Raw genomic sequence first — 10,445 nt, forward strand, 5'->3', positions numbered from 1 at the left:
TCGAGATGCGCAATGTCACCCTCCAGTTCTCGCATGGGATCCTGTATATGACGTTTGATCGGTCGTTCTGGTCTATCTTGTCCTTCACCGGGGATAGCATGTTGCCGACGGTCTTCTCATTTTTCGCACATTTGGGTAACGTTTGGGTTGATGCTGTTGATTTGTTGTGTAGGGTAGGGGTTATCACGCCTATCTAGATAGTAGGTGGTTGAGGGTTCGAGTCCCTCCAAGACACGTGGATTCTTTTTTCGCAAATTTCATATAAATTTGTCCATTTTGAAACATGTGCTGTGCATATGTACAGCCCAACCCCGCGAAACAAGCACTAGTTCTTGAAGCCACCGTTTGTTGGTGTGGCGCTAGTGCTGTTCTTGAAGTTTAAAGCTCCGTTCATATTGCACTGATTACATTTCGCGCGAGTATTTAATGATCGCAAAATGATTATCGATCGTGTAAATTTAAATTTCAATAACTCAAGTTATATTGTTCTGTTATCCAGCATTTTACGTGCGGTAATAGCCGCCACAATATAATTATCATCGAAATCAGCCGAAATTATCACCGAAAAAAGCCAATCAATTAATTTCGTAGCCGCCACTCTCAGGCCGCGACAATTTAACATGTTCTGGTAAGGTGCAATCTATTTGACGATTGTCTTGTGTCGTTTGACATCGCAGCGATCATCATAATCCTCATGACTTTATCATTATTGACCAATAAAGGTTGCATGAAGAAAAAGAAAAAGCTGAAGGATTAAATTTGAAAAAAAATTGCACGGGGGAGCATACGGGAAGTTTATTAGAGCTATTCAGAAAAAAATTAGGAGCAATTTAATTAGAAACGGTTGGCACTACGGGGCTTTACTTTCCTTCTACTGCATAATAAACGCAATTTTTCGATTTCAAGTTTAATTTTGTGATATAAGAAAAGTCCAACTACGTACATACTACTTTCCGTTTTAATCAAATAACTTTTAAACATTCCACCAAAAGAGCTTCAAATATTTTTCGTATACTTCTAGAATTTTTAGGAAGAGTTTTAAAAAAATTCCCGTTTGCCTCCCGGTGATTTTTTTTTTCAAATATCATCCTTCTTCTTCTTCTTGCAACTTTTAATCGCCTTACCACGAGCGTCTTCTTTTTCCACGATGTTTCTTCTTATCGGTTATATCGTTATATCTTATCGGAATATTTCAGTGAACTCGGAGCATTTTAGTTCACCGGATGTTCATGTCGAGGTTCGGAAATCGGCGCATGACGTCATCTTGGTTTAGTTAATGGGAAACTTGAGGCGGCCATTAGCGCTCGTAAAATGCTGTACATGACCAAATTAACTGGGATAAGCAAATTTTGAGAGAAATTAAATTAATATATTGTAACTCTGTTAATTATCATCCAATTTTGACAATTTAGGGATGCCTGAACCGGAGATTTAATATTTTTTCACAGTATGTTTACAGGGCCGGCTAAGGTCTTCTTCTTTTTCTTAAATAGCTTTACTTTCCAACTGGAACTTGGCCTGCTTCAACTTTCCTCAGTTATTAATTGAAAGCTTTTCTATGCCCGCCAATGCCAATGTATCTTGTGTGGCAAGTACAATGGATACACTCTGCCCAGGGTGTCGAGAAAGTTTCCAATTCGAAAACATCCTAGACCGGACCGAGAATCCGAACTCGCCCCGGATTGGCAATCCTACGCCTTTGCTCGCAAGGCTACTGGAGACCCCGGGCCGGCTAAGGTCCTCCGAGAAATAAGTACAGAGAACAGACGTTCATCTTCAATCTTATGTTGTGTATTCCACCACCGTCGCTTAGTGAGATTGAGCTTTCATGTCGGCAGCCTGTGTTCGCGGTGCTGAGGCGCGATTTAAATCTTTACTCACGATTTCCACGAAATTTTGTTCGATCATCCACGTCTGTTGTCTGTAAAATAAGTTTATCAGAATCAGAATAAAAACACACATTAAGGTCCGTCTCATTTACCGAATTAAAATTGAAAGTGCCAGTTCAAAGATTTAATAAATACCCAGTCTTAAAAAAGGCTGGAGCACCCTCCAAAACCATTAAAACATAAATCTATCAAAAGTAATCTTGCTCTGCAGGCAGGGTTATTCGATAATTATTGAACTGCCACTATGAGATATGAGACATCACACCTACTTTCCAGTTGACGAAATCAATTCATCTATTTGATCTTGATGCATAAACTCTTTGGTTACAAACTTGAGCTCACTATAATATGGGCGTCGAAACTAAGATAAATTAATCTACTTAGTCATTGTACGTGTCATCGACAGGTGTTTTATGAAACACTATTGGAACCTTTTTCCTTTACATTTGATCTGATCCAACTGGAAGTGGATGTCACATTTGGGATATAATTTTGCTCTACTCTGGACCATTTGTGTGTTAAGAATAATAGTTTTTGGAAGCATAATGGACTTAGCGTAAACAGCTGGAGATTAAAAATAATAACTATCATGCACCGGAAAAAGTTCTTTTGGATGACAAGAAACCTAATTATACTGGCCATGTCACCTAAGTATTATTAATTAAGTAACCTAAGAATCAAATCAGTTTAGTAGTGATTCAAATTGGTGCATTCAATTTTAATATGAATCTAAGACATGCATCTCCCAGCAGCTGCCCTAGATTTGTTTATGTTCAGATTCAAAAGCTCAAAACTGTTGCACAGCTTTGTTCTATTTTCTGCAGATTGAATCATGAGATTCAAACATTTCTTCTATGTTTTGACGAATGAACGCGTTATTTTAACTAAGGAATTCGGATCAATGCACTTCACCCGGCGTTTCTGAGCAGTAAGATAATTTTCATTTATTTAAACAAAATTAAAACATTATTTGGCTTCAGATCCCAACGAGAATAGTGATCTAAAAAAAGGAAAAATGAATCACTGCTGATCAATCAGTTATTTGGTTTGTAGTCTTATTTTTCTACTTGCAAAAATTTGGTTTTCAAACATATCCCAGTCAACACAAGATCGTACAATATGTCACATAAGATGCTAAAGTGGAGGCCATATAGGTACTTCCCCAAACAATATATACGTATATCGCCTCCACTTTAGCATCTTATTATGCATCATATACGATTTTGTGTTGACTGGGATGCATTAGGAATTAAAGGCCCACTCTTTATCACAATGCCAAATATTCGTCAAATTATTTAAGATATCTATCAAACTTTAGATATCGATATGGGTATCAGGCAGACTTGACAAATTTGTTATTATAATTAATTTGATATTTGTTATTGTGACAAAGACAGTGCTGATAACTTTTGCGCTATCCAGTTTTCCGCGAGCGGTAATGGCCGCCAGCTTGCCTGCGGGTCAGTCTCTGATTTGACGTTTCTGGAGGTCAACCGCACCTACCCCTCCGAGCATTTTGACCAATGTTGCATATAAGAAGGTGCTGATTCAGTGAATTCAAGCCTTCTTATATACCACATTGATCAAAATGCTCGAATGGTGAGTGCAGTTGACCTCCAGAAATGTCAAATCAGAGACTAACCCGCAGGCAAGCTGGCGGCCATTACCGCTCGCGGAAAACTGGATAGCGAAACATGTGTATCTGAAATGAACGAATCAGCTATAGAGATAATAGCAATAAAGTTTTGAAACATATTTTAGATGGTGCGCTTTTTCTTTTAACAACAGCTTAAAATCGAGCCTAAAATTAAAAAAAACTGTTTATTTTGTTTTTTATTTGAATTAAATCTGCCCTCGAGCGATATTGTCGCATGCGTCACTGTGTGCTGTGCTTAATGCCATCGCTTGACAGCTAGCACCAAGTTTAGCACCAAGTTTTCGGCTTCAATCACATTGTATGCAGATGACAGCCGTTTCAGGGGGCTGGTACAGCCAAGATATTTAACAAAAAAAGTTTTCGTACGGTCGAGTTTCCGAATAATATGCAATTAATTGAATATCTGTATACGTTTATCGGGGCCCTCCTTAGCCATGCGGTAAGACGCGCGGCTACAAAGCAAGACCATGCTGAGGGTGGCTGGGTTCGATTCCCGGTGCCGGTCTAGGCAATTTTCGGATTGGAAGTTGTCTCGACTTCCCTGGGCATAAAAGTATCATCATGCTAGCCTCGTGATATACGAATGCAAAAATGGTAAATTGGCTTAGAAACCTCGCAGTTAATAACTGTGGAAGTGCTTAATGAACACTAAGCTGCGAAGCGGCTCTGTCCCAGTGTGGAGATGCAATGCCAATAAGAGGAAGAAGATACGTTTATCGTATCTGAATCATGAATAGCGGAACTGGTGTGTGGTGTGGCTGTAAATTCAAATATGTTCATGTTTTTTTTAATACATTAAATACATGGAATACAAAACGCGATAATCTCGTGCATCCCGAAAAGATTCACACCACATGTGCTATATTGCACATCAGATTAGAGAGCGTTTAGCAAATAAGTTGAATGCGCTCTATCTATGGATCAACGTCCAAATAATCGATGCACCCCTCGATGCGATCTGGCTCGGCTAGGGGAAGTGCATTCATTTTGCATCTTGACCCAATAATATATGTTTAATTAGTAAGAATAAATATGGTTTCTTTCATGCAAAAAAGTTTAGTTTGTGTAGTGATTGTAATGTGTAATGGACTACATATAAATAAATTGTGTGAATGTCAAAAGAAGCATTGTGCACGAAACCAAAAAAGCTCGCCGAGGCTGGCCAAATCCACCGAAATTGGTAACCGGGATTCATCATTCATCACCCATATCTACCCTAATACAGTCCATGTATGAAGAGAGACAAGGACCAGCTTCCAAACATGCTCCTTGTTTTATTTTCTTATTGGATGTTTCATACATTTGAATAAATAGAATTGTGAGGTGCAAATCACTCTTTAGTTCGGTAAGTAAACCCAAAAATATGTTCAAGAAGAGACCATTGGATCTATGCCATGCGATGACCGCTTAAAACGTAATTGTGCACGGTACCGTGATTCTTTATTAAGTTTGCTTTCACTTTTCTGAATGAAAGTCACTTGAAGCTCATGTCTCTACCGCCGCACTGTGGTTTCTCTAAGAACAAAAAACCCAAAAACTAACCTTGTTAAAATTCAAAAATTCGTTCCTCAATTTATCTTTTGAATGATATGCAGTTATCATTTTTGAAGCATTAGGGCTGAAATGTTTCGTAAGTCACCATGTACACCGAAAAAGCTTTTTACGCGGGGAATGCGTACATACCACATAACTGAAGTTTGCGCAAAAATAGCAAAAGAGTCGCGTACAACGTGTAAATCCTCAAATTCGCGTAAAACTATACGTAAAAGCGACCCCAATGTATGTCAGATATTTGATTAAATACCCGTCACTAATAAAATACGTCATCAATCCTTCATACGAAATTGAAGGCAACGCAGTTTTGAGTATGTGAGGCTTAGAGTGTACCAAGGATGTTATCGATCATTTAGTAATTCGCGTTCGATCATTTAGTAGTTTGTCAATAACTTATTCCAGAAGATGAATTTCAAAATGTGTTGTATGGTGGACTTCTAGTGCTAAAGTTTTTCTGCAACTCTGCCTTATGGTTCGTTGTTTGAATTCCACTAGTGTCGGAGTTATAACTATAGTTTCAGTAACTTAGACTAAATGATAATAAAATTCCAATCAAAATCAAATGATCGAACGCAAATTACTAAATGATCGATAACATCCTTGGAGTGTACCAAATAAACAAAAAATAAGCCGAAATAACGTCAAAGCTCAACAAATTGTTATTTCTTTTAGTAATATATATTCATGACCATCCTCCGAAAGAAATGTAACCGCTGTGCGGCGTCTAATTCTAAGAGATTCTTTTACTCCTTAACAAGGGCTAGTGCACAGGATCCTCACACCATTAGTACTTGCAGTCTGTGCCAGCTGCTTCTCCCCGCTCGATTTTCGCATTACTGTCGTGAAACGAGCAAAATGCAAACGGTTTTTCCTTTGAATGCTTTCAAAGAATAACTCATCTCTTCACTGCAGTATAATTTATCAAAGTCAGGTGAAAGAAGCCGGTTTCGGTACCTATACCTTTATGAGACGGCGGCGGCATCAGAAGTAGCAAGAACATAAAGTTTAAAAACGAGGCACAACATAAAGTTATAATGACTGCTTCAGGCAACGGAAGGATTATTTGTCGTTTAATTGTCTTACGAAGTCAAGTACCCTCTTTTCTTGGCTTTCTGGCGGGTGGAAGGCAAATTTTAGCGGCCAATTATGCAAACAACAGAATTTTATTTATGGAAAGACATTGTTAATTGTTTTATCACTCCTCAATTATGCGCCCAAGGTTATAGGGACTTGTTGTGTTACCAATAACTGTTTCTGATATGAACGCAATTTAAAAGGCAAATCAGAACAACGATAGCGGGCTTATCCCTTTATGAATGGAATGGGGAAAAGTGAAATTACTTTGCATATAACGGAGCTGACATTATTTTTTGCGGTTTTTGTTTTGAGAGTCGATTCAAAAACCAGAATTATTGTCCAGCGGAGATGATGCCTTTCTTGTTTCCTTCTTTCAAATTCCTTCGTGGACTCCTTGGTTCAGCTTTCATGATTTCCATCCCACTGCAGGTTTGTTTGCTTCAGATAGAACGCCGTTTGGCGTTACAGATTGATGATCACATAAAAGCTTCCAACGTTGCCCATCTTCACGGCTAAAACGCTTTTTGCTTGTCATGCACGATGGGTGAGGAGGAGGAACAATAATGAGTGTGGCTAAGTAATTAATAGCTTACTTATCGGTCCTGTACACCCCGAGTGGTGCAAAGGGCCGACTTGACAAATCTCGCTTAACTTTTCAAAAGGACCTAAGTAACATTTTTTTCATGAATTAATTTGAATAGCGGAATCAACAGAACAACATGAAAGCTATTGATTGTAGTATTCAAATTAATTCATGAAAAGAATGTTACTTAGGTCCTTTTGAAAAGTTAAGCGAGAAATCTTCATCTTAGGCGATGTCCAGCTATCGCCTTAACCTGTTCTCAAGTTAGATTTCGAACGACTTTTTTATGGAGGCCATGATCCGCCATGAGTTTCTGTATATGCCACTGCTGCGATGTCTAGCAGGGTACCAATGCTTGTTTATAACTGTATAAAGTTTTCATTGTAGTCCCCATGTAATGCAACGTACACACCAGTCAAGCAGTTTGACGAACATTGACTCCGCCCCCAAGAAAAACGCTTCGGTTGGGGGTTGTCCGAAAATTACGGCCAAGGTTTGAGGGGGGAGGGGGTCTAGATTTTGTGACATTTTTTGACAAGGGGAGAGGGCGGGGGTCTCGTCTTGTCCGACAATAAAAAGTACCTAATTACATTCTAGAAACAATTTGATTAGATAAAAAATATTTAATTTTGCTATTGAGGAAATTAATACTCATTAATACTCATTCATTTATTTCATTTATTTAGTTAACATCTAAACAGATAACACTGAATCAACAATTTGACGCCACAATGCACGGTTCGAGGCCGCATCTCTCCATCCTCGGATACGCCCCACGCTCGCCAAGTCGTTCTGCACCTGGTCTGCCCATCTCGCTCGCTGCGCTCCACGCCGTCTCGTACCTGCCGGATCGGAAGCGAACACCATCTTTGCAGGGTTGCTGTCCGGCATTCTTGCAACATGTCCTGCCCATCGTACCCTTCCGGCTTTAGCTACCTTCTGGATACTGGGTTCGCCGTAGAGTTGGGCGAGCTCATGGTTCATTCTTCGCCGCCACACACCGTCTTCTTGCACACCGCCAAAGATGGTCCTAAGCACCCGTCTCTCGAATACTTTTTTTTTTTTACACCAATATATTTCGCAAGGTTTTTTAACCTTGCGAAATATATTGGTGTAAATCACATAGATGATTAAGGGCTTATTCGAAAGGGAGTTTTCCAAGGAATTCAGTGAGAAATGTTTTTTAGACGTGAGACACTTCTGTATGTAGTTATTAAGCTCGTTTTGCCCCAATGTCGCATACATCACAGTTTATCATATTTTTCGTGCTTTTATCTTCCAAGTATTGTACTAAAGATGTGTTCTTCTCTTCATTATAGATTCATACATAGCACTATACATATTTTGTTGGAAAAAGTTGGAAATTTAAGGGATTTTGGGGTCAAATAATCATCAGTGTGCATTTATGTGAATTTTTCATGTATTCTGTAAAAAAAAATAATACCCAAGAAATCATTTGCACTATATTACGTCAAATAATCATTTAGGGTTAATATACGGTGGTTTAAAAACAGGAAAGTATTGAAGTAGCTCCTAATATGGTCAATTTTGGCAAAATCTACAGCATCAATGTTACTCCATCATTACTTAACCCAGAATCATTGAGCTATATTATTTTATAAGGGGAATTTGTTTATCAATGTCTGTAGAACATTTTGGGAGAATAATAATAATTTTATTATTTTTCACAGAATACATGAAAAGTTCACGTAAAGTGCAATTTAGTACTTATTGAACCCCAAAATCCCTTAAATTTCCAACTTTTTCCAACAAAATATGTATAGTGCTATGTATGGATCTATAATGAAGAGGAGAACACATCTTTAGTACAATACTTGGAAGATAAAAGCACGAAAAATATGAGAAACTGTGATTTATGCGACATTGGGGCAAAACGAGCTTAATAACTACATACAGAAGTGTCTCACGTCTACAAAACATTTTTCTCTGAATTTCTTGGAAAACTCCCTTTCGAATAAGCCCTTAATCTTCTATGTGTGTCGTCTGTAAAAAATGTTATCTCATTTTGAATAAAAAATTACATTAAATGAGCTGTATGACCCCTAAATCCCCTATAATTCAATATTTTTAATGAATTATATGATTATTTGTTATTTTCATTATATCATTGGAAAATATCGACTAAATTAACATTACTACATCATTTCCTTGCTCGAAATCATTGAGCTATATTATTTTATAGGGGAATTTGGGCAAAAAGGTAAGAAAAAATAGTATCTCCCATCACCTCCTATCTATGATCACATCAAGACTCATAACAGATGACTATTCTTGTCTAGTAGTGCTATCGGGTATGGTTTGGAAATGTTTGGCATCGGTGTTATTCAAAAGTTTTTAAAAATCGTTTTTTACTCAACAAATAATCAAATAAAACATTTGTGAAACGATTTATTTCATTAATTTTCGTTCAGCAAACATTTGTCAATATCTGTTCAACACTTTGGGACAATAATATCAACACTTATCTGTAAATATTACTATTTTTTACAGAATACATGAAAATTGCACATAAAATGCACTTTGATGCTTATTTGACCCCAAAATCCCTTAAATTTCCAACTTTTACCAACAAAATATATTTAGTGCCCTTCTATGGATCCACAGTGAAGAGATAAACAAAATTTGAGAACAATGTCTTAAAGATAAAATGACAAATAGTTTGGAAACTCGCGATATATGGGGCATTAGGGCAAAACGAGCTCAATAACTACATACAGCAGCGTTACACGTCCACGAAACAGCACTCACTGAATTCTTTGCAAAATTCCCTTTCGAATAAGCTCTTGATCTCTTCTGTAAGTTGTTCGTGAAGAAAGTTATCAATTTTTTTCACCTTTGAAATCGGATTTCCCCATTGTGCATTGCATAGATGTCACGACTGCAACATCGCCATCGCCATCGAAGCGAAACAAGCAGCCGATAGTCCGAATGTTGCGAAATAGTTCCATCTGAGAGCTGCCGATGCACAACACACAAATCCCGATCTAGGGTGGGTTTACCAATCTCCGCTATACTTAAGAACAACAAACAAAAGCTTTCCCTTCCTGCTCCTTAAAGTAGTAGTAAAAATCACACAATTCTGTAATTATTTCCAAAATTTCTCAATCCATAATCATAACGCATGCACCAGTTGTGGCACTCTTCCTTATTTTAATAGTTCTACAATAGCCATCGAGCAAGTAAGTACAGTGCGTGTTTTAGTCGTCGCGAAAATGGTAAATTATCTGTTTGGTGTTCGGTGGCTCATTCGCATGTATTGCGTTTTGCTCCGGTCGAAAAAGCGCTATCTTCAATAGTTTGCAGTAGGAATCGAGCAAGTGAGGACAGTGTGAAATGAAACCAGATAAATTATCCTTTGTAACTAAAACGATATCCTATCCCAAGACAATCGTGGATATGCAGAGGTATACTCGGTCTCTAGTAGTAACGAGAGTCGGACTAACAATCCTTCCCTTCTTATATGACCGTAAGGACGTGACCGGCGCCGTTATTGACCCTAAATATTTGAACTCCCGAAACGTGTATATTGAGAATGGGCAGCTAATCTCAAGCCCCATTTATTGTGTTCTCTGATGTACAATTTTGCAAGTTCTGTCAATCACGGAGTAGCAACAACGAACTGAGAGGTCATAACGCTCATTCTCATGCTCATATTATGTAAAAT

Source organism: Armigeres subalbatus, chromosome 3 (genome assembly GCF_024139115.2).
Source record: "Armigeres subalbatus isolate Guangzhou_Male chromosome 3, GZ_Asu_2, whole genome shotgun sequence".
Lineage (NCBI taxonomy): Eukaryota > Metazoa > Arthropoda > Insecta > Diptera > Culicidae > Armigeres > Armigeres subalbatus.